The sequence below is a fragment of the Sander vitreus genome, chromosome 22 (assembly GCF_031162955.1).
Source record: "Sander vitreus isolate 19-12246 chromosome 22, sanVit1, whole genome shotgun sequence".
Taxonomy (NCBI): Eukaryota; Metazoa; Chordata; class Actinopteri; order Perciformes; family Percidae; genus Sander; species Sander vitreus.
This window is the reverse complement of record NC_135876.1, coordinates 1,659,246-1,685,577: the sequence shown is the minus strand read 5'-3', so window position 1 is coordinate 1,685,577 and position 26,332 is coordinate 1,659,246. Positions and strand designations below refer to the sequence as shown.

Here is a 26,332-nt window from a genome sequence, read left to right as displayed (position 1 = left end):
TGGCGGACCAACAGACAGAGAAAGAAGACCATTCAACTTCAAGTCTAAAGAAAAATAAACAAAAAACTAATATCTGATCTGTCCTCCATGTAATGAACCACCCTCTCTCCATAGAGTCGCTTTTTGGGATGAAAATTCACGAAATGAGAGCCAGGCTGTAAAGGCTCTCATCTCCGCCAGTAGCAGCAGCATTCAAGGCGCCGTCAGCGGGTTCGGCAGCTCCGCTACCCCGCGGAGAGCTTCAGGGATCACCGTCACTTGCCATCCCGACTGCTCACTGCTTACTCCCACCTCGGGCTTCGGGCCAGCCCGTGCCTTAACCTTACCTTCGGGAGAAGGTAGCATCACCAACAACATCCCCCCTTTTTTAATCAATAAAGGGCATACATTTTGTATGGGCTCAAGAGTTTTTCTTCCCTGCACTTTCTGATGCTCAGGTTGGTTCAGATGTCAACACTGTTGCCATGTTTTGTTAGCCAATAATGTTAGCAATGTGAGCGCTATACTCGGCCAATAAGGGGAAATCGGTGCTGCCCACTCTTCCTCGGCCTCCACTTCATCAGCTAAGGTTATTTCACATTCTGTCTCAAACGGTGTTAGTGTCACATAAGTTAGATGCCCGCCGCCGCTCAGCTTAGTGCATTAACTTTACCCAATGGCTCCACTCGTTTGACTGCTAATGCTACATGCTAACACGGTAAACCAGGGTTTTCAAGTGTCACGCATTGAGCGTGACAGTCACTCATTTCGGTCTTTTGTCACGCACTCCCGCCACACATTGTATTTCTCACGCGGAAAACTATTTATAATATATTTAATATTAGCACTATTGTATCTGGGTAAGATTTAACGCAACAAACAATGAAAAAAAAAGCATAGAGCAGCGTACAGACACTTCCCTAAACCCAGAAACCCAAACGGGGCTCTGAGTCTGTCAGACGGTCTGAGATCTACCGTATCAGCAGAGCAATCACACAGCAGACTGTGGTGCAGGTAGATTATTTTCTGAAATATAGTGAATATTATAACTTCATTTTTCTCAAAATATCACTACTCCTCCAAATCTCAGAGAACACAGATATATTTTGAATGTGCACAAAGTTTTAGAACATGAGCAGAAATCTTGCTCAAACTTAACAATATTACAGTCCAGGGGTTTATTAATAAATTAAAATGAATTCATGTATCATTGAGGTGAATAATTGTCATATGCACATTTAAGGAGGTTACTTCCTCAATAAAAGATGAAAAAGAGAAGGGAGGAGTAAATGATGCTAGGCGACGTGTGTGGTGACTCAGATATAATTAGAAAAGTTGATCTACAGGAGAATAAATAGATGAAAGCAATACAGAATGCCTGAGAGCCTTATTGCAATATATTCCATTATGTTTCATATTTGGATTGTAATCTATGTTTCCATTTACATAAAGATATTTCCAGCATACATTGATTCAGAAAAAGGTAGAAATAGGTGCATACAAATTCACCAGAATGCAGGAAATGAAGTGTTTAATGCTCAAAATGTTCAGGGGGAGGACCCCCAGACCCCCGCATCATTAGTCACCATGTGGAAATGGAATAAATACTTTGTATTTGGTTGAATTGTCAGTGCCATGTGTCAAATCTTTTCTTCTGCAAGTCTGAGCAATTATTAATAACAACAAAAACACTAATAATAACAAACACCCCCATTCCCGCGATTCTTTAGCTCATCTTAAACTAAACTGCTATCTGTGTGGACAGGAGCATGTGAAGGTATTGCACCGATGTCATGTTATGCCGGTATTATTCAGGTTTTAGAGGCATTCTTTGGACATGTATACAGTGCATTTGGAATATGCGTCTCAATCAGGGTTTTTACCGCAGTTTACTGCCTCATGGCTGTACGTCTTACGGTCAGCTGTGTGCGTTGCTATAGTTGTGGTACACAAACCAACCAGCCAAGAGTTTGCCAGGCTGTGGTAGAGATGCATGCCCAAAAGAAAGGAAGCTGCTCACATAGCACAGCTACTTTTAAACATTTTGAAAGACTTAGAATATCAACAGGTTTTTGGATATGCCCAAATATCGCCACGGCGACCTTTTCAAGAAGCTGGTTGAAGGATTGAAAGTGTGTTTGCATGGTCGAACAATTCCACCACCAGTGGAAAACTTATATAATAAGGCAAAAATCGTATTATGTGCATGTAAACGTAGTCACTGTGTACTATATGTGTGTGCTGTACTCGCTCTGTGACTGTTAACATCTCTGCTGTCTGTTCGATTAACCTTCTGTGTCCTTTTTAAAAACTAGCACCCTCAAACCAAGATGGATTATGAGTCTGGGACACCACTTACATAGAAAGTTTAAGATGTTCTGCTCTTTAGCCTTCTCGGCTTTTTTTGTAGAGTCAAGGTTGGCAGAGGTCTGGCCAACATTATTGAGGGGGGAGGAAAAAGGTGGGGAAGTGTTTGATACGAGTAACTAGAGCACATGGAGGGTTATGGTTCCATTAAACCAAAACACAGCCACAGGTAAATCTGTTTGTAAAATAGAAATTAATGTCTTCAACTAATTCAAAAATAAAAGAGAGAGAGAAAAAAAAGAGAAAAGTCACATCCTTGACACGGGCTGTTTATTCACTGCTAATGTAATGAGGTGCAGGAGATTAAAGTGTAGGACCAAAGGCTGTGGAAATTCTTAATTAAAGGCTCACTTCATGGCTTGACCTATCAGATAGACTGATCATTTTTGGTAGACTGCATTCAGGAATGAGAGTGTAATGAAGTGTGCACTTACTTATGCACTCAGCATATGCGAGTAAGTAAGTATGCAAGTGCATGTGTGTGATTATGTACGCTCCAGTCACCTTGAGGTGGAACATGGCTGACCTCTCACATGGTCCAGAAGGCTGGAGGATCGATCGAGTGTTTCCCCTCTGCTCCCTAAAGCTCGCTGCTTGCCGAGGAAGAGCATGAGAGCTGGATTAGCACACGGCTAAATGTGCTCTCATAAGCTGTAAACTCAGGAGGGCAGGACACTTTCAATTGTAGAAGCTAAAATAAGGCCACGAAGACCAGATTCATGAATGGTAAGGAATATACTGAACATCTTCTCAAGTTCTGAAGGAATTTTTTTCGATCAAGAATGAACATGATCAAGAATTTTCATGAATGCATTTGGGCATACAGTAAATGTGTATCTGATATATTAACAATACAGGTAACAGTGATGCTACATTAAGATTGAGTTATATTATTGTTAAAATAGTGTGTGTGTGTGTGTGTGTGTGTGTGTGTGTGTGTGTGTGTGTGTGTGTGTGTGTGTGTGTGTGTGTGTGTGTGTGTGTGTGACCACTTGTCCACTTTGACGACTATAGATGAGTCTCTTTGTACTTTTCCATTTTGTCCATCATGTACTACTAATGTAACCAATTATCCTGTGGTAAATTACATTAGTGCTCATGGCCTTAAAACGTGTTTTTCCTTCCAAACAGCATACTAATCCCAGGTCATATATCATTTGATTGGATAAGTAAACTCTGTTCTATGATCAGATTATAAAAATGGCGGTTCATGTTATCTATTCCTTTTATACTCTAATCACAAACTGTGTCCCCCGTAATACTGTTTTCATCAGACTGCAGCAAAATGTTTTTTTCCACAATTACTCACATCCATCCAACTGTGCTGCTTCAGTATTAAAATGATATCAGCACAATCAACTGTTTGCTGCCTCTGTCTGTTATGATCTTTACAAGCATGCTCCTCAAGCTCCTGTTTGGCAGTGCAGAGCAGACATGGATAAATAATACTGGCCGGCTCTTTTTTAGTACTGCAGTTAGAAAACTCCTTTGATCTGCTGTCAAGATGTTCTTCAATAGCGGTGATGTGTTAGCTGCACACTTCAGGCGTACACAAATAAAAAGTGCTCTAATGCGCAACAATGCTTCATTTTGCTCAGAATTTTATGGAAGATTATGGGGATTTAGTCATTTAATGTCCTCAAAAACTTTAGGCCAGGCATATATTTTACAACTCCTGCCTGTACGTTTGCTTCATCGCAGACAACTCAGATGAGATCGTCCATATACTTTTTACTGAGAGTCAAATGCCCTGGGTCCATACAGATAAGAATGGAGACTAGGTGTCACTTTTCTAGACATTGGTTTCCCTAAGTTTCACACATATTTTTAGACTCACAGTGTAGGAGGTAAAGATGCCATTTACAACACCAACTCACAGAAACCAATGCAACTCTTCCCTGTGTAATAGAGCGAGCAGTCAAGTAGAGAAATAAAGTAAAAGTAAAATTAGGCTGATTTCCTTAGTGGACTGCTGATGATTAAAGTGAAATAAATTGGGGCGCCCTGGTAGCTCACCTGGTTGAGCATGCACCATATACGTGGCCCAGGATCCACCTCTGCTGCATGTCATCCCCCCTCTCTCTTCCCACTTTACCGTCTTCAGCTATTCTATCAAATAAAGGCCAAAAATAATCTAAAAAAAAAAAGGAAAATAAATTACATTATTTCAAAACCACAGGCAACTTGGAACAGGAACAATTTCAAACCAAACCAATTACAGAACATAATTTGTGAACGTTACACATTAAGAAGAAAAAACTACAGGCATGTAGTATTCACAGTACACATTTTCTCCATATGTCTGACAAATTAAGATATAACTACATAGTTTTTAGATCTTGTTAATGTATTAGTTTTGTTTTTTTTAAGTGGTTTGAAGCGCCACCTGATCCTTTAAAGTTCACTGGGATAGTAAAACAAAAGGCAGTTGGTTTATTGGTGTGCAATGAAACACCAGCGTGCCAATTGTTACAGTACATGCATGCTGTACTATTGCTCCAGCACCAAGTTTAGTTGTTTGGGAAAGCCAGGCAGTAATGGCTGCCATGGGGCAAACTGGACGGGGATGGAATTATCAGTCAAAGTGACAGTGTGTTCACTCCAAATTAGGTGTGTGAGATGATGTGTGTGAGACCGAATAAACATCATCACTCTAGACTGGGGCACAGTGACATGAAGCCAGAGTGTGTATAATTGTTACTACTAGAGTAAAGACGTACGTGTGTGTGTGTGTGTGTGTGTGTGTGTGTGTGTGTGTGTGTGTGTGTGTGTGAGAGAGAGAGAGAGAGAGAGAGAGAGAGAGAGAGAGAGAGAGAGAGAGAGTAGAGATAAACCTGCAGTTTATCAAACAACAATTTGCTAAATTGTTTCCCATAAAAGCTGAACAAATTGTAGTTTTTGTCTTAATGACATTACACTTTATTAGACACTGGAGAAGCAGTCCCAACATTTTCCTTAATGGATCTAATGTCCTATGAGGGAGACATTTTATTTTAATTAAACTAATGCTTTATTTACTGGAAATGCAGAGAAGCACAACCATTGTTTATGAATACTATTGCAGTGCCTGTTTAAAACATTCCTGTTTGGAACGGGTCAAAACAGTTCTAGATTTATTATGATGTTTAGATATGAGAAATATTGAATTATGTTAATATTCTAACACATTGTACCCTGAAATAACTTACAGAAGGCCCCCAAATCACTTGAGAAAAACCCTGAGAAGCCTGGAACCTGAGAAGGAGCAGAGAGTTCGCCTGGAGTTCGCTCAGAGTAATATCACTCCCAAGTAGCAGAAGTAGCAGTGCTTCGGCTTCTGAGAATATAGTTCCCAGTATGGTTAGAAGATGGCTGTGTGTCATGTGACCTTGTTATTTCTACACGCTGTGAGTCTACAAATCACAACATGTAAATAGGAAAATGTTGGTGTTGGGAGCAGTAGGCTAGATGGAGCCGGTTACCTCCAGGATCTGTGCTAAGCTAAGCTAGATGAAGCTGGCTACCTCCAGGATCTGTGCTAAGCTAGGCTAGATGGAGCCGGATACCTCCAGGATCTGTGCTAAGCTAGGCTAGATGGAGCCAGTTACCTCCAGGATCTGTGCTAAGCTAAGCTAGATGAAGCTGGCTACCTCCAGGATCTGTGCTAAGCTAGGCTAGATGGAGCCGGATACCTCCAGGATCTGTGCTAAGCTAGGCTAGATGGAGCCGGTTACCTCCAGGATCTGTGCTAAGCTAGGCTAGATGGAGCCGGTTACCTCCAGGATCTGTGCTAAGCTAGGCTAGATGGAGCCGGGTACCTCCAGGATCTGTGCTAAGCTAGGCTAGATGGAGCCGGTTACCTCCAGGATCTGTGCTAAGCTAGGCTAGATGGAGCCGGTTACCTCCAGGATCTGTGCTAAGCTAGGCTAGATGGAGCCGGTTACCTCCAGGATCTGTGCTAAGCTAGGCTAGATGGAGCCGGTTACCTCCAGGATCTGTGCTAAGCTAGGCTAGATGGAGCCGGTTACCTCCAGGATCTGTGCTAAGCTAGGCTAGCGGTGGGTGAGTCAGACAGAGTTATGACACGCACGGAGATGAGAAGGGTATGTCTGGACTTATCTAACTCTGGGGGAGACGGGGAATAAGACAAAGTCCCAATAAGTCGGCGTGTTCCTTTAAGCCTACATCAGGAGAGATGGGCTACAACAGATCGGAAGACTCAACATTGCAGGTTACAAAGTTCAAAAAGTTACCATTTCAGACTGCCAATGAGCAAAATTGCCTTGTGGGGATGTACGATTCAATTTATTTCAAATTATGAAATTTAGTAATTTAATAATGGCACTTTAAATTATCAACCAAGAAAGAACTGAAACAAGGAAAAAAAAATGTCACGAGCAAGACTGCAAATTAAAAGAAAATCGGAAGGAGAAACATTGGAGAAAAGAGGAAAAGATCACGACAAAAAAGAGCATCAGAGTTGGATTACTAAAAATCAAATACTTATTCTTTGCATCAAAGCTTTTAGCGTTTAATCCAAATAATCCAAATAAGAGGGAGAGAGAGAGAAAAGGTGATAGGTGAAGAGACAACAACAGAAAGTGTCCAAAGTTTGGACAGTGTGTCTCTTAGGGCTGACCCGAATGCTTCCAAGCTGACATGGTGACATGGTAATCAACATCCAAATTAGTATTCCAATGCTATTGTATTACTTTTTCTATGCAATACCCCAAAAATCCAGAATAGCCCATGTTATAAGGAACAGTCATCCCACATCATTTATTCATACATCAACATGAATTATAATTAGGCCTAGTTATTCTCCGACGGAGTGCTGTTTGTTGTGTGTGTTTAGGGGGGGTGCGTGTGTGTAGGCCTAGGTGCGTCGCTATCCCGGGTACTGAAATCGATAGTCAGACAGACGGAAAAACGTGTCACGCTCTGCCTCAATTCATCCTGCATCTTGCCTGAGCTGTCATCTAACGTTACCAGCAAACTGATTACTCCATGTAATAATATGTTGAATATAATAATTGATAGCTGTAGCCCTACATCAGAGTGACATCATGACTTCTATATCTCATAAAAAGACTAAGTATTTCAATATTTCAATTCAATTTTATTTATAGTATCAAATCATAACAAGAGTTACTCAAGACACTTTACAGATAGAGTAGGTCTAGACCACGCTCTATAATTAACAAAGACCCAACAATTCCATTAATTCAAATTATGAGTAAACTATCTCATAATTACAAAATTATGAGACCAGTATTTTGTAATTTTTTTGTTTAATTATATTTTAATTTTATATATATAATTATATATATATAAAGACAGGGACAGGAAGTACTTTAACATCAGTTACAATAGTTCTCCTTTTGGAGTGAAGTGTGTGTGTGTGTGTGTGTGTGTGTGTGTGTGTGTGTGTGTGTGTGTGTGTGTGTGTGTGTGTGTGTGTGTGTGTGTGTGTGTTTGGGTGTTGCAACAACTGTAGGACTGGGGGGTAGAGACAGTGTGCGTCAGGAACACTTTACACAGAGAGGGAGAAACAGAGAGAGGGAAAGAGAGAATGAAAGAGAGAGAAGTGTTGACTAATTACCTGATATTACAGTTCCAGTTGCCTTCACCTTAAAAAGCACCCCCCACACCAACCCTGTTCACAGAAATGATGGTGAAGGGACACACAGCACTCAAACACTATGCGATCACATAGGAAGAAAAAGAGAAAGGAGAGAGTCCAGACTATGAACTTTTAAGTATTGAACGGTTAAGTATTCATGGTCAGTAGGACTACAGTGACACATATTTTAAACACACAAGGTTGAAAAGAAACTCCTGCACACTGTCTAACTTAGCAAGAATAGATGTAACAGCTGTCAACGTTTTTGCCTGATGATGGTCTAGTACCGAAAGGTAGTCTAGGCGGTCTAGTACCGAAACGTTGCCAGCTCTTCAGTTTATGTTTGCAAGTCAGACATCGTGCGGGAGTTTCTTTGCATCTTTTGACCTACTCGTCCCCCTCTGACGCACCTGTCTCACGTTATAGATGTGATAAGTATTTTTCAGTTCTGAAACACACAAGGTAAAACAGCAACCTGTGATATCATCTGTGGTGTGCTGACCACCAGTAAACTAAATTTATTTTGTTTTTGTGTAAGTAAGTAAGTAAGCAATCTGTATTTATATAGCCCATTTTAAAACACACAGTTACAAAGTGCTTTGCACACACAACTCTATAAACTATAGTACAGCAGTTCCTAGTTGTGGAGGGGTATATTGTGTACCCAGTGCACCGTACTGTTTGTGTGTGGACTCACTCACACGTGATATATTAACCTCAGTGAAGCTTGCTGTTCTGTTGTTTGTTAGGTGCAGATAATAAACCATGAGGGCTTTGCTTTTATATTACATCATGTGGATATACATGTTTATCCTGGTCCGCTTTCCCTGTGTGGTTTCTTTGACTGGCACTATAGACAATGGATCACATAGTCTGTCCAGGTTCATTCATCATCTCAGGGTTGGGACACGGTGCTAATGTTGTATTTAAAAGGTGGCTCAACTTCGATGTGCATCCACAGATGCCAACCAATAGTCCATTTATCAGACCCACAGTAATGTCAGCAGTCCATTTGACATGTCGAGAAGAAGAAAAGTAAAGAGGTATTAATGTGACAATGACTCCACCTCCAGATCTCACTTCCTTTTAAATGCCCGTTAATAATCATTTAGTCTCCATTACATTTGTTCCCAACTTTCTCTATGATGATCGTTGGGTTTTTACCTTCACTTCATTAACCAGAAGGCTTTGTTTGTTTATTTTGTAACCAGGGAGCCTGATTAATGTGCTACTAGGGTTGAACTCATAATGCTGGAGTTGATTTAGACAACCTGTCTCCGAGGCGACCATTATCTCCATCCCACAGACTGGTGAGGTTGTCACAGTGACAGAAGTGCCCCTCCACGGGATGGAAGAGTAGAGGAACCCATATCAGTCCTCTCTCTCTTCCTCCTCACTCTGTCTCTGAAATATACTGACTAGAAAAATGGTCTCAACCACTACAGCTGCACTTCATTCACCTAATAGAAATCTAATTTCAACATAGGTCAAGATTTCCAGAGTCAACTTGACATATTCTCGAGAAAAATAAATCTAAATGTCAAGCATCAAGTAGACAACAGAAAGCTAAGAGGTTTTTCCTTAGCCTTTTTTCGGGTGTTATCCGTGAAAAATAATTATCCCCAAAGCCAGACACGGCCAAAGTGATTAACCATTGTGTTGGAGGCAATGTGGGGAGGAAAGCAGAGTAGGAGGACCAAAACGGACAGCAAAGGAGGGGAGCAAAGGAAATGGAGGAGAGTGGGGAGAGAAGAGGCAAAAGAAGAGAGGGGAGGTGAAAGTAAAGGGGGTGGATTTGAGGGAAGACAAGAGGAGAGCAAAAGTAGGAACAGAGGATTAAAAATGGATAGGGAAAGGCAGCCTTGTGTAACGGTGAGACATTGCAATTGGGTAGGGAGGTTGGTTGGGTGGGGGCAGTTAGGGGAAACTGTAGCCATCGCCCTCATGAGGCTGGTTGGTTGGGGGAGGAGGAAGGGGGGGAAGCAGAGAAACAACAAAGTGAAGTGGGAGGGCAGAGGAGCTGAAGTAGAGTTTCTGTTTGACCAGTCAGTGTTCCTCGTGCTTAAAGTATCATACCCCCCCCCCCCCACCACCCTTTCCTTTTGACTTCCACAGACTTGTCTCAATCTATAGAGGACCTCCAGTGACATGGAAATTGTAAGCATTTCTTTATTTAATATTTAATTGTAATTACTAAATTGGTTCCAAATTCATTAATGAATCCATTATTAAATAAAGGAACTATAAAAAGAAGTTAAACTTTAAAACATTAAATAAATAAATCATTACTAAATAAGAAAGAGCATTTAAAAATATATTTAAAAACAGGAATTAATAATTCAATTCAAAAACAGAATTATGAATACAGCTTTAAATAAGGCATTTAAAAGGGCAATTCCTTTTGGGTCGATTCCATTTCCTTGCTGCTTTTCCTCATCCAATTCGAAATTAGATTTGCGAAGTCATTTCACCTCCCCATTCAGTCTTTCCATGACACTGGGGGGCCTTGTGCTGGTTGGGGGTCTTGTGCTGGTTGGGGGTCTTGTGCTGGTTGGGTAAAACAATGCAAAGTAGCATGGGAACAAGCTCTCTGATTGACTTCCCAACCAGAGACAAAAATACCCTGGATCAAGTTTATACCAACATACCTAGAGCTTACAAAGCTGCACCATCTCCACACCTCGGCTTATCAGACCACATCTCACTGGTCCTGACTCCATCCTATAGACCACTAATCAGCTTTTAAACCTGTACAAGTATGGAGTGAGGAAGCCAACTCACTACTGCAGGACAGTTTTGACAGCATAGAGTGGGAGGTGTTTGCACGGGAAGCAGACTTGTATGAATAGAGCTCAGCCATCCTAGATGTTAATTCTGCACTGAGACAGTATTAACTACCAAAACCATCAAGGTGTTCCCGAAACCAGAAGCCATGGCTGGACAGTAATGTGCGGTCTCTGCTCAGGGCTCGAGATGCTTGAGGACAGAGGACACACTGGCCTACAGTAATGCCCGGAAGGACCTAAAGAAGGGCATTAGGGAGGCAAAACACAGGTCCCAGCGGCGTTTTTAAGGGCATTTCACACACAACGACAATCCCCGGAATATGTGGGGAGGTAACAGACTGTAAGTGCAGCACCCCACATACCAACCATGACAGCACACTCCCCGAAACCCTGAACCACTTCTTTGCACGTTTTGAATCGCAGAACAACAGAGTGAGGGGACAACTGACCCTGCCCAGGGAGGAGCCAGGACTTGTTCTACAACACCATCAGGTGAATTCCACGCTGAGAAAAATAAACATCTCCAAAGCAGCAGGACCAGACAGGGTGTCGGGCCGTACACTGAAGACATGCGCTGACCAACTAACAGTGTTCACTGACATCTTCAAGCTTTCCCTACAACAGTCTGTTGTCCCTACCTGCCTTAAATCCACATTTTCTCACTCAAAGACCACAACATGTCAGGTTGGGCACCCAGATATCTTAAACTAAGATATGGGGAAGTTTGCAGGTGACACCACTTTAGTGGGACTGATTATCAACAACGAGGAGGCCCACTACAGGGAAGAGGTCCAACATCTGGCCGGGTGGTGTACAGACAATAAAATGGTCCTGAACACAACAAAAACAAAAGAGATCATCATGGACTTTAGGAGTACCAAGAAGACCACACACCACCAACTTCATATAGGTGGTGAAATGGTGGATATGGAAATTCCTGGGAATTTACATCACCAAAGAACTCACATGGTCCCTCAACACATCCCACCCGGTAAAGAAAGTTCAACAGAGGACAAGCCGGTCTCCCTCTCAGCTGCTGGTCAACTTTTATCCTACCACAATAGAAAGCATCCTCTGTCAGTATGCCACAGTGTGGAATGCCAGCTGCACAGTAGAGAACAAAAAGGACTTGGGGAGACCGGGTGGTGAAAGCGGCACAGAGGATTGTAGGAGCTGTGCTCCGGATCTTGATGCTTTGTATGCTGGCCGCCTGCAAAGAAAAGCCAGTAGCATCAGCATGGACACAACACACCCAGGACACTGTCTGTTTGTCTCATTACCATCTGGAAAAAGATACAGCACCATCAAAACCCCGGACTAACAACAGGAGGAACAGCTTCTTCCCTCCATCACCCCCCCTCTCCATGCACAAACACACAAATACAACCTATAGCCGCTAATAACAAAGGACTACTGTTATAAAAGCACTACAACACCATAAAATTAAAATAAACTCATCTGAGTACTTTTTTTGTGTGTGTTCTTTATCTTTGTCCACACTCAAAGACTTTTTGGCTAATGTTCGATCAGAACATCTGTTTAAATGTGAATATAAATTATGTTATAATTATATAATATAAAAAATATATAATATAATTATAATAATAATAATTCAGTTATTTTAATGGTGTCAAACTAAAGTGGAACTTCTCTTCTCTTCTTTTCTAACAATATATCGTCTGAACCATTTACTGTACTTTAGCTTTTACTTTACAAAAGTAACTAAAGTAAGCGCTCCCCTTGGCAATAATTGGACATCCCTATCTCCCTAATGTAAAAACTCACTGGGTGCGGTTTTCGGGTTGTCTGTCCAGACATCCGGGACCGTACTTCTGTTCTTCACAATAAAAGACTTGCTTCAACAACTCCAACTCCTTAATTTCCACTTTGAATGTAAAGTTATACCGTCGCTCAAACGTTCTTACGGCTTTCTCTGATCAAAGTCACTTTCGTACACCAATTTAACATGTAAATGTAAATGTACATATATGAAAATCCACACGTAGATTCTTAGATGTGTGTAAAATAATTCCATTTGCACTTCGGGGGCAATCGCTCAGGAAAATAGCCAATAGCTGTGAACATCATCCGCACATGGACACAGTTACGTTAATAAGCTCAAAACATGAATGGCCCCTATAGCAAACAGCTGTTTTGCATTTATGCCTCTTAGTCCCATATGATGTACTGTTTTTGAATTGTCAAAATTGTAAAGCAACTTCTATTAATAAATATATTTTCTCTTTCAACTGATGACTTGTTAGACTTTCCTAAGCCCTCAAAATTGACCTTGTTTCTAGTGTCAAACAACACCTGAAAAAAAATTTCAAAGTGGAGGAGACTTATTGTGAAGGAGGGGAAGGACAGTGAAGCAATTAAGGAGATGGTGTCATTTGAGACAAGCTGACGTACTTTATACAGTATAGAAACAAAAGACGGGCGCGGCCTGGCTTACACTGACAGAATAATACATGGGGAAGAGGCATCGAGGAGTAACCTATAGCCAGCTATGTGGGCTCTGACACACGACTCGGCAGTGGTGGTAGTGTTTACTGTGACACAACAACAGAAACGGAAATAATGTGACCAACCACAGACATCCTCCAAAATGATCACACAAGGTATCAATATAACGTCTTCTTATCCCTGTTCTACACTGCACAGCATGTGCCAGTTGATAAATCTGTAACAGCAGTTTTTTATTTTCTGCACCAATATCAACGAGACAAATTCCTGCATATTTTTCAAATGAAATAGTTCTGATTAAGTTCTGATTATGCCATTTCTCATTAGTTACTTTAATTACTTATACGCTTAAAAAGAAACATGAGTTTCTACAGGTCTCAGTCCATTTACTACAAGCAATGTATAGTTGATATTACTGCTGATGACTTTCCAAAATAATTTTGATAATTTTAAAGATTTTCAAATTAGTCTGCCTGCCTTTTAGGTCCAACTAAAACACAGCCTCAATATACTGTAAATAAATATTTATAAAGAGAACCTCAAAATTGGTTTAATGTTGTCAAAGCATATATAATTGTATGGTAATACAGTTCAAAACAGACTGAATAGCGGTTCTCCCAAAGAGAGTATTTAGTGCTATTATATAAGTAGCAGCACTGGAATCTCGACTGAACTTATAAGTCTTTGTACTTACCGAAGCAACAGATTTTCATATGAAACTGTTTCAGTTTAAGAAAAACTGATATGGTTTTCAGAAATGGTTGGCGTTTTTCACGCATACAGTACAGGTGGTGATTTCTGATAATCAGAAAAAAAGATCTACTGTTGAAACAGCACACTCATGGTACTTTACACATGTTGAAGAGTTACAGACTACACATAAAAACACATTGAAATGTCATTTTCAAAGACATTTAAAGACTCATCTGTTCTGTAAGAATTCAGGCAAACAATGCTTTTCTGAAATACCAGAGTCATAGAATGGCACGACGCATTAACGGATCTTGTTTCACACACAATTAGAACAAGGAGTGGTTTCACTCTCTCCCCCTTTCAAGCTCCATGGAGTATACACATATGCATGCATGCAGGTGTGTGTTTGCATACCTGCAAACACACACCTGCATTGAAACAGCCATAAGCAAAGACACACACACACAGTTAGTAAAACTGTGTCCCAAATACACACACACACCATAAAACTCACATTCATGTGTGTGCTTGCGCAGACACACACACCCACGCAAATTCACACACACACACACACACACACACACACACACACACACACACACACACACACACACACACGCACGCCCAATGAATTCAACTCATTAGTGATCAGGGATATTAAAGTAATTGCCCTGCAGCCAGCCAAGGTTCATGACCAGGTGAATGGATTCAGGTGATCTTCTGAAACCTGCTGGATTCATGCCTGTGTGTGCGTGTATATATATATATATATATATATATATATATATATATATATATATATATATGTGCGTGTGTGTGTGTGTGTGTGTGTATACAGTATGTTCGTATGGACTGTGTATAGTTGTAGAGCTGCAACAATTAGTCGATTAATCAATAAGTTAATCTATTTGAATAACCAATTAATGGTTTCAGTTATTTTTCAAACAAAAATGTAATTTCAGTTTCTAAAATAAGAGTATCATCTGCTTTTTGTATTTTTGTATTTAAGGTATTTTGTGTTGCAAGTTAGATGCACACTTTTCCTGACACAAATTCCTGACATGTCACAGATGGATAATATGAGTCTCAGAGTATTTTGCCTTAATATTTGCCTCTGCCAACCTTAGATCATATCCCCCAAGATCCCTCTCTCTATCTGCCTCCCTGCAGTCTTAATAAAGAAGAAATAGGTCACCGCCTGCTCTCCATTAAAACATTGAGTCCTGAGGGCAAGTGTGGGAGAGTGGGAGACGCTCCCCAGCCTGTGTGTAATATAAGCCATACAATGAAGGGTTGGCTACACCTTGATGTCTGTGGTGAATAATGCACGTGGATGGGACACCAGTCTAGCCACAGTTCTCATGTGTGGTCACTGCAAGCCGTGCTAGGGTTTCACCTGGCATCAAGGGTTATCTGTTGATCTGAAGTCAGCTGGTGAGCTGACCAGTACTAGGGTTTCAGCTGGAGCCAGGGTGTTATCTCGTTGACATGGAGTTAGAGTCATGCGTAACGGTGTGGAGTGTCCCCGGATTAAGCATAAGTGGTTTTGAATTCACGCGAAATCCCCCCAGGAAACCAATAGGGAAATCCACCATTTCTTTGTTTGCAGTGATGGAGCTGAGGCTACTGGAGATGACAACTGAAAAAATGTCTCTTATTGATTACGATGATGATAGTCTGGCATTGCCAGACCTTCCTTCCATAGCGCTGGGGAGGAGTGTCTGGCTAGTCCAGACAGCATTCCAGGATGAGAGAAAAAAGTGCTCTGGTTTATTGGCATTTCTTTAAACAAATCACAATCGTCTTGGCCGGCACTAAGCACCGGACAGAGCCACGGTGCCTCTGCAAAATAGCCTCAGGAAGGAACTTGTTTTGGTGGAACATGTGTACGTTCAAAAGTAGTTTCAGTCGTGCAACAGAAAACTCAGATTGGACAGATAGTCTAGCTAGCTGTCTGGATTTAGGAGCAGTTAACCATAGTCCTCACAAATCCACCAGAGGTTAGTACGCCAACACAGAGACAGAGGAAGGGGACGGACATCTGGGAAAATAGAGCGTGATATGGCCGAAGCAGTCCCGGAAGTGCAACGCCGTAGATATAGACTACGATGATGATGACTGTGGTGTTATCCATACATATATGCTAATAGCATTAGCAATGGTCCTGTTCATGTAAATGGTAATAGAAATAATCATGGCAATGATAATATGATTGATTAAAAAAGTATTGAGATCAGTAGCCAAAGCATTATTTCTTTTTTGATTTGCTACATAGATTGTAGGTTATTGCATAATAATTTCAATGCATGTCTATTTATGTCATTCGTACATATTTTATCTGCTACTCATAGTACTCGTACAATTCTGTAGCTGCTTCAGTGAAGAGTAATGACTGACACCCCACTAGCTGTCCATCAAATTCTCCACTTCCATTTATCTTTAAATAACAGACAGATGGATAAAACATAATTTAATGAGAAGCCAACTGGATAAAAATATGTTCGTGTATTACGTGTGTATATGCAATGCCAGGGGTTGCCAGATTGTTTGTTTCTTATTTTTATGATATCCCATGTTGCTCTCAAATTGTGTACAACAAAAATAAAATGTACTGCAGCTGTCTATTGTTTGTGAATTTTCACCACAGCTAAGTAGTAATGCTTTTTCTTTCCCTCTTCCTTTCCATTATCCTGTAGTCTGTCCATCAAGCCCTCTTTCCATTCCCTCCCTCTGCTCGCTGAATACCGCTACATTAACTCCTAATAGCATTGGAAAAGACATACTACCCAATAACTTGGGTCTGTGAAAGTGCCATTTACCCTTCACCTGCCTCTTGAGTGCTCAAATAAATATCACGGCAACAACATCAAATGGGATTGGCTTGGTATTCAAAGACTAAGCAAGAGTGGAAGAAATAGTCCCCATTTCATCATCATCGACAGTTGTTTTTGTCATGGTTTTGTGCGCTCTGAGTACCTTCCTGACCTAATATTTGACAGTGTATTGCGGGAAACAAACTGGATGAGTAATACTGTCACTGTCAATTCGACAACGTCGTGTATTCAAACATGGCAATTTAGCAGATGAAAATAAAATGGAGTTATTAATACATACACAGAAACAAACAAACACACACACACACACACACACACACAGGTACTGACATGGAAAGGCAGGTACACACAAACACAAGAATACTCAAGAATACATACAAAATTGAAGTTGCTGAAGCATAACAAGACCGTAAGTGTTCAACATCATTAGTTGTGCCGGGTTATTAAACATCGCCCTAACAGACTTTCACAATAATATGTCAACAACATCAATCAACTTTGCAAAAATAAGGCTCTGGCTCTCAGTGGAGTTCAGAGCAACACCAGCCAACAGGTAAGGTATTTGTTTCTGTTGATTTGTTTTTCTGCTGCATATTCCAAATAATCTGACGCAAAAAAGAGCATTTCTACTGGTTTAAAAATTGTTGCCATCAACCCAAGCAGCACCGCACATACATTGGGAATAACAGACCATGAAAAATGATACAGTGAACTGATATGATACAGAAACGTTCTAGGGAATAGTTAGCATGCATTCTTGTAAAAGATATTTACAATTTGATTTATTTACTTATGGTAATACTCTAAAACTAAAACCTCCGATGACACATCTTGAAAGCTGTATCATCAGTGACATTTTAAACCTCTCTGCCTCTCTGTTCTCAACTTCATTTTTCTTTTAAATCAAAATGTATTAGTCCAAGCAGAGTGAATAACAAAAATACAAGACATAACAGAGTTTCAAGCATCATCTATCTGAAAAAAAGATATATTTTGAATACTCCAGAGCTCTAGTATCTGCTGATAAAGGTAAAACTGAAAATACAGAAGCAGATGCATCTAAAACTGTATTCATCTCTTCAGAACTTCAGAGGGAACAGAGCCTGTGCTCCATGGTCAGCATAAACTTTGAACTCACCAAACCTAGATGTTCAAAGGCCCCTTTGAACAGACACTTCCTATTTTTATCTTATTCTTTTTCCATAAGATAAAAAATAGATCACCTTTGCACCTCTTGTTTACAAGTTCAAAAACATCAACAGTGAGCTAGGGGGAAATCATAGACTGTATATATAATGGACCATCAGACCCCGTGTCTCTGGACGGAGACCAGTGAAGTCTCTTTCCCGGTGATGGCTGAGCGTTACTGAGCAGCCTCCAACTGAGCTTGAAGACGTAGATGTGACGTGAGCAACCTGTCTGAAAGTTGGAAGTCTTCTGGTAGCTGTGCCAAGAGAAATCTCAATCATTCCCAATCTAGCAGAGACGGAGAGCGTAGGTATATGTAAGGAGATAACATAGACACAGGCTCATTATTGATCACTAAAATGATAGTTAACATTAGTCATTACACTTAAACAGCTAATGTGAGATGAAACTGCCTGCGCATACGGTAATTCCTCTACAATGCGACAGTAAGTCTCGTGGTTATGACACAATCGTTAGCCTATTTTTATAAAAACGTCTGCTACGGAGCCATAACGTGAGCTACAAGGTAATGGAGCCTTTTATACATTGTCGTGTTTCTTTAGAAATAAACAATGAACAAATAGAGTCTTTAAACGCTTCAGATGTAAAGTTATTCGCTGTCAAAGTGACGTCAGAATGAATGGCAGTCAATGGGATGCTAACGGGAGGTGATTGCTTGTTAGCATCAAAATGGCGCCATAGGAGGTTCGCGGTCCGAGTAGAAGCTTACCCCCTTGTGGGAAATATATAGATGACAAACAGGAAGTTGAAAGTGTGAAGTCTGTTGCACCTCTCACCACATGCAGCAGCTTTTTGGTTTTTCTCAATGTAACTAAATTGGAGGAAGCCAAGGCCTTGTGCATTTTTGTGGAAAAAGCTGCAGTGTGAATACCAAACATGACAGCTGCTATCCAGCACTAAGAACGCTACACAAAACAGAATCCAAAAATTGCTTTTTCACATGCAGCAGAAGCCAAAAGCAAAAGTCAAATATCTTTTTTTTCCTCTTCTGATGGCTATTTAAAGGAATCTGCTTTTTTTTCTTTTTTTAAACAGTGGCACCCATCACCTTTAACAACTCTAATTATCATGTCAAACAACAGCACCCACCTACTTGCTGTAATGCGATGTAATAAAAGTGACACTTGTGTAATGACTTTCAAGAGCTGAATACTGCAGGTACTCCTACACCTGCAGGTGCAAAACACATTTTTGTCTTTGCTGAAGAAAACCACTTTTAACAGCCATATAAAAAAGGATCCTGTCTGGGGAAACAGCATGAGATATCCTGGTGAGTAGGCAGACCGATACACTGCTCGATGTGGAAGCCATGAACATCCTGGCTTGAACACTCTGCTTACACAGTGCTGTGGTGATCTCTCTGGTTCTCTGAAAATAGTTACAAGGAGGGTGTGCTGCCTGTCCTGTAGTTCTATAACAGGAGACAGGAGCTTCTTTAACTTTCAGCTTTCTGAACATCACAGATGGCTGGGTCGATGCTTTCTTGCCCCACCCCACAGTAAACATTACAAGACGAGTGGAAGAATTCGGAGGAACGGAGATAGATGCCAAAAGAGTTTTATGTCAGAGGATGCAAGCAAAAAGAGGCTATTTGGGGGGATAAGGAAAGATGAGGGGACAGAGAGACAGGGAGAGAACAGAGGATAAGGGAAAGCAGATTAAAAAAGAGAACTGGCCGGGTTGGTTCAGTGGTAGAGCAGGCGCACATACTGAGAGGTTTATGCCTCGACGCAGAGGTCCAGGGTAAAATCAGTATGGATGTTAAGCCCAAGAAAACAATTATGTAATTACACCTGAATTTAATAAACCATTTTATTATAATACTCACATTTATATGTTATACACAATAGCTTTGTTAGATTTGTTTGAACATGAAATGAATAAGACGTGTCGCATTTAGAGCTTTTATGCTATGAAACTGAAAATACAAAATAAATGGAATAATAAAAAATCAAACTTGTGCATTAGGAGGTGTAACAGTTAGTTCCACCTTGGCTAGATAAGATAATATGTATAATATGTAAATGCCAATTGTGATGTGATGTGATTGTTTCATCCCGTTTGAAAGCAGCGGGGAAAAGGAGTTGGGCTCTGGTTTGTTTTTTCCTCGCCTCGGTCATCATCAGCACATCTGGGTGATGCTGTCGAATGTGCGTTACCGCTACCATTACCTAAAATTCGGTTCCGGTACCCAATGGTACCCTTTTTTGGGTACTTTCCCTCTGTAATAACAAAAAAAAATTGTATTTGTAAAAATGATTCCAAACCTATTTATCCTATTTGCTTAGAACATTTTGTTATTTATTTAGAATATTTGACACACCACACAAAATAAAACCCCTCCCTCTGCCCTCCCAAACCCGTCTCTCCAACCTAATAAATCAAATAATTATTCATGTCTTACATGGCACTGTAACTTTTATTCCTGTATTTGTATCTTATTCTATTTTAGCCCGTTTATATTTTCTATCTCTTTTTAATTGCTCTTTAATGTTGTATGTAAACAACAAAGTTACCTTGCCTCACAACCTCCAGCCTGTCAGTCTGTCACCAGGGCATAGAGAACACTGCTGGGCCTACAATCTCCAGGCTGTCAGTCACTTTAAGGGCATAGAGATTTTCAAGCTTAAAGGAGAATTCCGGCCAATTTTTACGTTAATTTTGATCGCTATAGCTACGCGAGTACTTTCGATAGAAAAAACCCCGACCCGAATCAGTGCAGGTAACACGGAGAAGCTGCAGCTACGTACTACAAGCGTCCCCTGAGCTAAAACGGCAGTGGTCAGGGGAAGTTTTAGAGTGCCTTTGTGCCTCTTAACAGACACAAAAGGCAATTAATATGTCTGTGCCACATGAACAGGGCCCTTACGTGACAACAAGATGCGTTTTCAACTCAGGCATTGTTTAAATTCACCTTTTTAGCTCAGGGGACGCTTGTAGTACGCAGCTGCAGCAACTCCGTGTTGCCTGCATTGATTCGGGTTGGGGTTTTTTCTATCGAAAGTACTCGTACATCTTAGTAAAGTAAAGTACATCTTTCTTTTTCTATAGTATAGCTCCCACTATTCTGCAAAGGTTCTTTACAAGATTTTGAAACCTGGCTACAGGGATTTGCTCCCATTCAGACATAAGAGCATTAGTGTGGTCCAAAGATGTTGGTGATAAGGTCTGACTCGAAGTCAGTGTTCCAGTTTATATCACAGGTGTTGGATGGGGTTGAGGTCAGGGCTCTTTGCAGGTCAGTTAAGTTAAGTTTGTTTAGTTCCACACCAAACTGGCAAAGTCATTTCTTTATGTGCTGTCCTTGTCGGGGCATTGCCGTGCTGAAACAGGAAAACGTATTTCCCACATTGCTGCCACAACTACTGTATGAAGTATCATGTTGTAACATTAAGAATTCCCTTAAATGGAACTGTCGGGCCGAAAGACTAAATAGTTCCTCTTAATTGGTGTGCATATAGTTTTGTGTAAGATAAGATAACACAAGACAAGCTAAGATAATGCTTTATTGAAAGTGGAAATTCAGTTTTAACCGCACCGCTTTCAGCCTATTATTATTATTATTATTATTATTTGAAAAGTGTAACCACACTTGCAACCGGCATTGCCGTGACTCACTGTTACTTAAACAAACTGCAGAGGCGATATAGTTTCCCTCCTTCCGCACCTCTGTGTGTGTGTGTGTGTGTGTGTGTGTGTGTGTGTGTGTGTGTGTATGTATCAGAGCTCAGCCCCGCTCTCTGTCTGCATGCAGAGAGGACATATAAGCTTGCGCTTAAGCGCTCTCAGGTACCGACATTTGGCACGGTTTGATTTAACGTGAATCGGTCCTCGGTAATACCGACGCAATTCAACCCTAGTTAGCATGGTGGATGTGTTTCCATTTACATACCCTACAACGGTGGAGTAACGCCGACCAACCATCCTCGTCTACACAACTCTCTCTCCGTTGCTGTTGTAGCGGACCTAGAACCTGCAGGTGGGTCTTCCAGCTCCACCATTTCATTCGTGCGCGCCGTAGTATGACTGACTGGCACGCCAATCAGCTTGTTGTGCTCACCTCAGCAACAATGCCCTCAGCCACATCCACCAACTTGTACGCATCTCTGGCCAGACCTTCAAACACACTTGCCCATTCTGAGACGATGAGCTAATGTTAGCTTGTTAGTAGCGAGGTGGGAGACGTTTTGTTTTCTTTCCTGAAAACTGACTGATTCGCTCCAGACCTTCAGATCACTGAGCACCTCTGCTGTCATATAACACCTAAGTCACACAAACTCAATTGTAATGTTACACACACAAAATATTTATTAATGAAGTTAAGGTATTTATTTAATCCTAAAATTTCCTTTGTAAACGAAATGTAAAGAAGAAATTCAATACTTTTAAGACCTTATCTTTAGAATATTAAATGTAATGCTTTTTTAATAATTTTAAGATCCCGTGGGTACCCTGGAGAGAGTAAGTGAGTGATGAGGGGAAGGATGGTTAGGCGTTGTTTCTGTTCAAACCAAAAGAAAGAGGGAATGAGTGACGTTTCAGACTATTTCCTTGGGCTGTGTAACTAATACGCAAGTCCCATAATACTAATGGACATATACTGTATGCAGCAAGAAACATTAGTGCTCTTTCTAAGTGAAACAACAAAGAGAGAAAGAGAAATTGTTAATGCATTAGCATTCACTATGAAGAATAATGGCGAGTGACAAATGAGAGTGGTGCAGATGAATGCTTCCTCGATCAGTGCCATGGATTTTACACTTAAGAGTAAAAGCCATGGGGATAGATTGGTTAGTCAAACCAACACACTGCTGTGTTTCTCTGGACATCACATACGAGCTGTGGTGTTTGTGGTGTTTTATATATATATATATAATATACTGCTCCGTGTTTTGTTAAATCTGATTGGCTCAGCCTGACCCTCGGAGGTCAATGATGCTTGAGGTTAATACCACTGTCAGCGAGAGCACTGATGAGGCAGGACCAGGACCCTGCAGCAGAGACATGACAGTTGCACTGTCGGCCATGTTTGGCAATAATATGTGTGCATTAGATCAAAGCGGGTTTAAGAGGGAATACTTAATGCATTTCATCTACTATCATAACAATGAATAAACTCCTAAATTCATGAATATAGGCCTATCATTTAATTTAATTTATTGTATGTGTATGTGTTATTTTGTCTGTTATTGTCGTTGTATGTAATTGACGGTGCAAATGACCGTAATGTTACTGCATTGGGTGGCAGCGTGAAAATATTTTTTTTAGGGCTGTCAAAATAATGCGTTAAAAAAAAAATAACGCAGATTAATCCATTCCATATTGAGGTTTGACCCCGAGCCGTTCTAGCACCATTGGACTGTAAAATGAAGGAGGGAGACGAGAATGTTCTGCCTGGATCATTAATTGGAACATTTACTTATAAAAATCTTCTTCCTGCCAACCCTGGCTACCGAAATCTGGTGCCACTGATATGTCTGCTCTTCTCTCTGATGCTCTGAAACACAAACACCGCCGCACATGACGCTAGTTAACACTATACTAGACAGCACACACACACACACACACAAAATCAATGGGGTCTCAAATACACAATGACATAGGCATCTGGGAATGCAGTCCAATTTCAGGATGAGCATTTGTTTAGCCACACAAGTACACACAAAGCCATTTCCTCAGTCAGCAGGAGATCACCAAGTACCCTCACTGAGAAACATCTCTGTTACAGTTCACTGGTAAAGGAATCACATCTACTTCAAACACTCAGTACTTTCCTTATAGCTTTAGATGCACATAAACACACATTTATAAGTGCAAACACATTTGCACATACAAATGGAAATAATGCACAAAAGAATGCACTCTTCAAATACTCAATATACACACCTGAAAGCACACACACCGCATATCTTATCATATATGAGAGAGACAGAGAGAGAGCAGCAGCAAAGTAATGAATGAGAGAAATAACACTATATTTTCAGATTGTTTCAGAAATAAAACTATATTTTCAGATTGTTCGGTTGCATAAATAAACACACACACACACCTCGATGGGAAGGTGCCACATTGTCGGATTATGAGTGAATGCAGAGCTACATCCTGTCTGTTTCTGTGTGTCTGTGTCAGTTAAACTTGTGCGTCGATATGAGACGCTGAGGGGCAAAGCGGTGGTTGGGAATGGGCTGCACAACCTGCACGCTGTTATTGTCCCCTCATTACTGATGCCCATAGGCGTCCCAAACACAGCAAAATAAGAAAAGAGAAAATCCAGGCAGAGGGCAGGGTCTCTGAGGATACAGACGACACCACCACACACTTCTAGTGGGCGATGACTGAGAGGGATTACTTTTGAATTAGTCCATACATGTTTATTTAGAAAAAACCTACATATTATACATTTAATATGACATATTACTCTATTTGCCATTCTTATTTTGCCCCAATGTAATTCTCTCTCTGCATTCAGCAGCATGAAGAAGCGATAACAACTGAGAAAGCTTGGCCATTTGAGTGTTTGCACCATGGAGAAGAATGAAACACATCTGACAGATTTTAGGGCTCTTTGCAGTGGGGGTTGATTGACAGGCCCTGATGAACTGGTGCCACGCAGGCAAATAAGTAATAAAGCTATAAGAATGGACCCACTCTACCTATTAGCTTATTACTGTCTCTAAAACAGCTCTGTCTGTCTATCACTCTTGATGAGCGCTCTTTTAGATGAGTCCTTCGCAAGCCGAACCGGCCGGTGGTCATATTTCAATTTCAGATGTCAGTTACAATCATGAACGTATTATAATGGGTGACAGTACGTCCCTCAGCCAAGGGGAATGGTGGGAGCGGCCAAATGGCCCCTCCTAACTTGGACTGCTCCGTGTTTTGTTAAATCTGATTGGCTCAGCCTGACCCTCGGAGGTCAATGATGCTTGAGGTTAATACCACTGTCAGCGAGAGCACTGATGAGGCAGGACCAGGACCCAGCAGCAGAGACATGACAGTTGCACTGTCGGCCATGTTTGGCAATAATATGTGTGCATTAGATCAAAGCGGGTTTAAGAGGGAATACTTAATGCATTTCATTTACTATCATAACAATGAATAAACTCCTAAATTCATGAATATAGGCAGATTAATCCATTCCATATTGACATTTGACCCAGAGCCGTTCTAGCCCCATTGGACTGTAAAATGAAGGAGGGAGACGAGAATGTTTGGAACCTGGAACATTTACTTGTAAAAATCTTCTTCCTGCCAACCCTGGCTACCGAAATCTGGTGCCACTGATATGTCTGCTCTTCTCTCTGATGCTCTGAAACACAAACACCGCCGCACATGACGCTAGTTAACACTATACTCGACAGGAGCTAACGTTAGCCTACCGCTAGTTAGTAGCTGGATTAAACACGGTTACAATGCTGACAGCTAACGCTAAACGGTGTAAAGTGTGACTGTGTTTTACTGTAGAGGATTCAACACCGGGATGTAACAATCTGCAGCTGCCATCGGAGAAACAACACAGACGGTGTGTTCAATGAAACTGGTAAACTACAGCCTCGTGGTGCATTTGAAGTTATTGTAAATGTCCTTTTCCCATCTGGTTGTTGTTTTTGTCGTTCAACAGCAATTTACTTGTGAAATAAGTTATTTTTATTGTTATACATTATTATTAAATCATTTAATTTTGACCATATGGCCTTAGCAATAAACAAGCCGTTCTTTAATGTCACCAACTGTTGTTTAGTACCCTTTTTTTTTTCTTTTTTTTTCTTTTTTATTATGTATGCGATTAATTTAGATTAATTCATCACAGAGTAAGTAATTAATTAGATTAAATTTTTTAATCGATTGACAGCCCTAATTTTTTTCTAAAAATCACATTATACACTGCTAAGAGTAGATCTGTTTTGTGTGGGTTCAAGCTGTTAGATAAGCTACCCGGCCGTGCATGGTGCGTGGCAGCTGCGTATGTGTGTGTGCTTGCTGCTGTAGAGATGGAAACAGCGTTATACAGATGGAGACTGACAGCGCGTTAATGGCCCGTAAGCACAAACACAAGGATACAGTCGCTCTGTGGCGTCTGGTTTGGTGGTTATAGTTCCCATTAAGAGCCTGACAGTTCCAGTGTTAAAGGTCCTATGACATGCTGCTTTTTGGATGCTTTTATATAGGCCTTACTGGTCCCCTAATACTGTATCTGAAGTCTCTTTTATATAGACCTTACTGGTCCCCTAATACTGTATCTGAAGTCTCTTTTATATAGACCTTACTGGTCCCCTAATACTGTATCTGAAGTCTCTTTTATATAGACCTTACTGGTCCCCTAATACTGTATCTGAAGTCTCTTTTATATAGACATTAGTGGTCCCCTAATACTGTATCTGAAGTCTCTTTTATAT

At 40.8% G+C, this 26,332-nt stretch overlaps 1 protein-coding gene across 1 annotated transcript in view; it reads right to left on the bottom strand.

The window, feature by feature from the left end:
- kcnh2b (potassium voltage-gated channel, subfamily H (eag-related), member 2b) overlaps window positions 1-26,332 on the bottom strand; it is a 323,192-nt gene that overhangs the window by 239,830 nt on the left and 57,030 nt on the right. The window lies entirely within an intron of this gene.